This window comes from Chamaea fasciata, unplaced genomic scaffold (assembly GCF_029207755.1).
Source record: "Chamaea fasciata isolate MVZ Bird 193981 ecotype frontalis unplaced genomic scaffold, bChaFas1.0.hap1 SCAF_22, whole genome shotgun sequence".
NCBI lineage: Eukaryota > Metazoa > Chordata > Aves > Passeriformes > Sylviidae > Chamaea > Chamaea fasciata.
The window spans coordinates 9,630,081-9,635,995 of NW_027094107.1; the positions used below are offsets into that span (position 1 = coordinate 9,630,081).

The 5,915-nt window shown below is 52.0% G+C and overlaps 1 long non-coding RNA gene across 1 annotated transcript; it reads left to right on the forward strand.

Annotated features, from left to right (window-relative positions):
- The first annotated feature begins 1,890 nt into the window (after positions 1 to 1,890).
- Positions 1,891 to 5,664, forward strand: LOC136300337 (uncharacterized). Its single transcript, XR_010723673.1, has 4 exons — positions 1,891 to 1,956; positions 3,642 to 3,658; positions 4,821 to 5,043; positions 5,205 to 5,664. It is a non-coding gene; the product is annotated as an uncharacterized lncRNA (long non-coding RNA).
- The last annotated feature ends 251 nt before the right edge of the window (positions 5,665 to 5,915 follow it).

Sequence of the window (5,915 nt, forward strand, 5' to 3'; positions counted from 1 at the left end):
GCCAGGCAGGAAGCGATAGTGGGGAGCAGGATCCAACAGGGCTGGGGATAACGGGGGTTTCCCGCCCCACCCACCCTGGGATTCCCTGTCTCTCCGCAGCCGGTGGAAGTGCTCCTGATTCCCTCTCGAGGCGGCGGTTGGTAAGGCTTCGTGCCTTTTGCCACCGCAAAGAGTTCGGCTCTGTCAGCCTCTGCCCTGTCTCAGGGCCACGTTTCTTAGGGTAGGCAGGGAACAACTGTGGATGTACCTGTCCTGCGTGCGGGACAGCTCTTGGGACCCTAACGGTGCAGAGCGTCCCCGGCTGCAAGGTCTAGGGCTCTGAAGAAGCAGGGTTCAGAAGGGGGGAGGTTACAGTGATACACACAGAGGCTGAGGTAAAGGACTCAAGGACTAGAGAACACACAGTGAAAATCAGGGGTACAGCCTAGGATACAAGTCAGAGTACAGGCATCCCGGCCCTCACAGCGCTGCTGCCAACACCGTTTCCCTGAGAGCAGGTGCCGGCAGCAATCCTAACGCAAGACAAGGCCAGAAGTCCTGAGAGGTGCAGGCAGTAGCCCTAAGCTAGGGCCAGGCAGGAAGTGACAGTGGTGGGGCAGAGTCCACAGGGTTGAGGTTCACCGGGGATGTCCACCCTGCGTTCCTGTCCTGCTCTAACCGGGGATGCTCACAGCCCTAATGGAGGCCACGGTGGGTGGGCTCGGTGCCAGTAATGCCTCTAAGGCTTTGGCGCTGCGAGCGTCGGCCTCCGAGCTCAGCTGAAGCACGCACGGGGCCCGAGGGCCCGGTCCTGCTTAAGAGACGGTGAGTAGCAGAGCTGCTGGGTTTTGGCTGATGTGCAGCTAAGATTATGCTTTGATATTTGATTTTCTTTATCGTAGCTGACTAGGAGACAGCAGCCCAGTGACGGGAGGAATTTTTCTGAGGGAGAGGCAGCCTTCTTTGGCACCCGGCGTGGATTCACCTCCCCAGACATTTGAGAGATAAGTGGAGGGCTTGGAGCCACAGAGGGGATGAAAGCGGGGTACCAGGGCAGGGGTCAGCGGGAAGGATTTTTTTGAGTCGGGTTTGGAGCTGGGGATGTCCCAGATGTGACCCCTTAGGCTACGTGAAGGAAAAGTCTCATTTTTCATGTCAGTGCTGAGGTGTGCAGGGCAGAGCAGTCCTGGTGTGTGTTGTGTCACTTGTCTGTTGTGCACTCTGTCTGTTTGGTGTCTTGTCTTTTCCTTTAGTCCTTTCAGGGGCCTGTCAAAACCCCTGGCATCAGTCTTAGCATTTCTGATCTCTGTGCTCCTCAGCCAGGTGCCTTTGTCTCAGCTGCTCGGACACTCATCAGAATCCATCTCTCTTCACAAGCATCCAGTCCGATGCCTTTTCAGGTCTTGTTCTGAGCTGTACTGACAGCCGTGCACCGCCCTGATCCATTCCGGCGGGTTAGGTCTTGTGAGAATGCAAAGACAGGTGGAGGATTCTGACCGTAGGATTCTCGGGCATCCATCTCTGCGTCTCTTGGGATAAGTCATCCCGATGGCATCTTGTTCCTGCAGGGTTCTCTGAGCCTGGCCAGCTCACCTTCCATCTTACCTCGGTCATCTCATTCCGAGTTCTCTGGACCCTCAGGGTCATTCTTCTTGCCCAGCGTTTTCTGTCGCTGTTGCGTCCCCTCGTTTGTCCTGTGCTGTGTCACGGGTGTTGGTGTGTGTTTGGCCCGGAGCTGCTCTGCCTTGCTGCTCAGTCTGGGTGTAGGGGTACGAGGGTAATAGTCCTGGGGGCTTGAAATTTGTGATGTGGGGTGTGGTTAGACTGTAGAGGGTATTCCTAGATTGCCACAAGATGTGTGGAGCTGTCAAGGTATCCTGCAGCACTCTGACTTTTGTCCTGACTCTGTTTCAGATGCAGAGAGATGAAATCTGTGGCAGAGCCCCCCATCCTGGGTGAGGGGGCTCCCCTGAGAAGGTCAGTCCCTGTTTCTGTTTGCAGGGGAGGTGTAAATGATGGCTGTGTTACAGCTCTGTTCTTTGTCTTTATTTTTAGGTGGTGAAGCCGGATCTCAGCAGTCAAGCTGACGTGGGCGAGGTGAGCAGTGACTCGTGGACAGAAGCCGTTGCTATTGTTCAAGCCTCACTCGCTGGTGCAACTCTAAGCCTCCGTTCTTGTGTGTTTTAGGGAGTCCACTCGCAGGAGGCCGAGCTCCCCTCTCACCAACGGGACGACAGACCCGGGTCACCTCACCCGTGAGCCCTCAGGGAGCATTCCAGGAGTCTGTGATGGAGCCTTGATCTTCTCCTTGGGAAGGCCCCATCCAGGTAGGCTTGGATAACGGCCGAGGAGTTGAGGTGAGTCAGGGAGGAGAAGGAGGGAGGGTCCCCTCAAGTTCCAGCGCTGCCACGTCACCTTGTCTGCTCTTTACCCAGGCAGACCCTGCGACGCCGGCGTTGGCCTCTGAGCGCAGCTGAAGCGCGGGGCCGAGGACACAGGCAAGCTTAGGAGACAGTGAGTAGCAGAATTGTCGGGTTTTGGGTGATGGGCTGCTAAGATCACGCATTCATGTTTGGTTTTTTTTGTTGTAGCTGACTAAGAGACGACAGCCCGGCGACAGCAGGAATTTTCCTGAGGCAGAGGCGGCCTTCTTTGGACCTGGCAGGGATTTGCCTCCCTGGATGCCTGAGAGATAAGTGGAGGGCTGTGGCTCACAGAGGGGATGAAAGCAGGATGCCAGGGCAGGGATCACCGGGAGGGGTTTTTTAAGTCAGATTTGGAGTTGGGGGCACCAAGATGTGACCCCTTAGGCTACATGAAGGGAAAGTCTCATTTTTCATGTCAGTGCTGAGGTGTGCAGGGCAGAGCAGTCCTGGTGTGTGTTGTGTCACTTGTCTGTTGTGCACTCTGTCTGTTTGGTGTCTTGTCTTTTCCTTTAGTCCTTTCAGGGGCCTGTCCAAACCCCCGGCATCAGTCTTAGCATTTCTGATCTCTGTGCTCCTCAGCCAGGTGCCTTTGTCTCAGCTGCTCGGACACTCATCAGAATCCATCTCTCTTCACAAGCATCCGGTCCGATGCCTTTTCAGGTCTTGTTCTGAGCTGTACTGACAGCCGTGCACCGCCCTGATCCATTCCGGCGGGTTAGGTCTTGTGAGAATGCAAAGACAGGTGGAGGATTCTGACCGTAGGATTCTCGGGCATCCATCTCTGCGTTTCTTGGGATAAGTCATCCCGATGGCATCTTGTTCCTGCAGGGTTCTCTGAGCCTGGCCAGCTCACCTTCCATCTTACCTAGGTCATCTCATTCCGAGTTCTCTGGACCCTCAGGGTCATTCTTCTTGCCCAGCGTTTTCTGTCCCTGTTGCGTCCCCTCGTTTGTCCTGTGCTGTGTCACGGGTGTTGGTGTGTGTTTGGCCCGGAGCTGCTCTGCCTTGCTGCTCAGTCTGGGTGTAGGGGTACGAGGGTAATAGTCCTGGGGGCTTGAAATTTGTGATGTGGGGTGTGGTTAGACTGTAGAGGGTATTCCTAGATTGCCACAAGATGTGTGGAGCTGTCAAGGTATCCTGCAGCACTCTGACTGTTGTCCTGACTTTGTTTCAGTTGCGGAGAGATGAAATCTGTGGCAGAGCCCCCCATCCTGGGTGAGGGGCTCCCCTGAGAAGATCGATCGCTATTCAAGGTGAGAGTCACACATTTCACATTTATTGGCACTCCAGTGCAGGCCACCTGCGTTTACAGCTTCAAACAGGTGAGTCCCTTGGTAACCCCCCTGGGCAGCAGCTGGAGCCTGCTCCGGGCTGGGCTGCGGGAGCAAACACTTGTGGCTGACACAGCTCCACACTGAGGGTACTTGGGAAAACACCTGCCTTGTCCTGGAATTTTTTTTTTTGAGCTTTTGACAAGGTTTTAATCATCACCTTGGTAAAAATAAATGGTAAGGACTGAAAACATGAGAGACTGGCAGGTTATACGCACGAAAGACAACTTTTTTTTTCTTAAATATTTGTGCAGCCTATATCTTAATTTTGAGACTCTTTTTTGGTCAACTTTATTGTAAAAACCCCTTATTTTCAAGTTAGCTGCTTCAATAATGAATTTGTTTTACAAATACCCGCTAATGTCCGAAGGTTAAAGCACTAACACCAACATCCCACCTCTTTTATTTTTGCAGCAAAATTTTATCTTTACTAAACTTGAAACTTGATGTTTTTGCAGGTAGTAAGTTAAAGAAGGTGTTTATCTGCCCATCACTGATAGTCAGGGTCATGAAGAAATTGCTCTAGTGTTCTAAAATAAATGCAGATTTTTAGGCCTCTCCCATTCTCTCTGACTAGCAACATGTGAATTGATTTTTGATCTCCTTTCTGTTGGTGTCTGTGGGTTTTAAGCGGCATGGAGAAGGTGTCTGTGGACATGGCACCCAGGGAATGGTGCTGGGAAGGGCAGGATGGAAAGGAGCTGCTCAGGAATCCAGAGCAGCAGTGGAGTGGGAGCTGGTGCTGCTGCCTCAGTCACACCCTCCTGGACAGTCTGTGCAGTGATAATATTCCTACTTTCCTTCCTGAACCTGGGGTTGGAGGAGAACACGAGTCTTGGCATTGATGGAAAGGGGAACTCGAGGGAAAAACTGCTGTTTGTGTCCTTAGAGAGCAGTGGGAAGAGCCTGGGAGAAATCCTGGCTGGCTGAGGGATCCTTGTGTCCCCTCGGGAATAAATCCCTGCGTCTCCTCAGCCCTGCTGGTTTGCAGTAGCGTTTGTACACCTTTTGCTGCAGCTGTGGTTCTTAAGAACTGGAAGTCCAGGGATTCTGGGCGATTCCCATAAGTTCTCCTGTTTTGTAGGAGCTGCACGGTGAGGTCAGCATTCTGAGGGAGGCCCTGGCACAGCTGCCAAGGGCAAGGAACGTGGAGCATCCCGGGGCTTCTCCCGCCCGAGTTTCTCCCGGAGCGTGCTGCGTGTCGTGCCGGATGTTTAACCCGGGTTTGGGGTGTTCTCCTGCAGTCCCAGCTCTAACTGCTGCCCCCGAGCCCCGGCCTTGCTCTGTCCCAGCACTGAACCTGGCAGGTGGGTGTGCTTTTCCAGCCCTTGAATCCCACGGGCAATCCCAGATTCCCGGAGCTCCCCGAGGCACAGCCTGGCCTCCCTCCCTGGGAGCTGCACCTCAGTCTGCCTGGACCAAGGCCATCCTGTTTGAGACTTTATTCCTGTTGCTTTTCCTCTTGCAGGTAGTTGGCGAAAAGGAGAGAGCCAGTAGGAAGTGAAGCCACTGGAAGGCCTTATCCCAGTCCAAGGCTGGATGGGAGTAACTGGACCTGTTGAATTCCCACTTCCCTTTAAATCAGTGCAGAGGAAGCAGATTTTAAATCATCATTCCATGAACTTTCACCAACTTCATGACTCTTGCAAAAGTTTTCAATGTTAGAAATTCCTGAGCTTGTTTTCCAGGCAGGCTTGGATTTGGATGTTATTCCTTCCTTTTAATTGAAGGAATAACTCTGATCTTCTCTCTGATTTTAGTAAGGGAATATTTATTTATTCCAATTTTCCATCCTAATTGGAATTTTTGTACCTTGTAGAGCACATTTCTAAGGAAATTTACCCAATTAATGTTGGTAAATCAGCAATTGTCCAGCACCATCTCCACAAAATTCTGTGATTTCCCAAGAAAACTTTGAAGTATTTATTTGCCACGATTCGTCTCTTTGTAAAGTTCAATTTACTGCATTTTTAATTACATAAATGCCATTAAAACCTGAATCCAGGCCTAGCTGCTGTTCCTTGGACACAAGGGGCTGGTTCTTTCCTACCTTGGCACATTTGGATGTTTGTCCAAAATGAGCTTCCCACTAAAATAGAATTTGTTTCCAAGCAGAAGTGGGAATTGTCTAGAAAACCTTCTGTTCTGGGGGGCACTGGGTTTGTTTCCCTTATTGCTG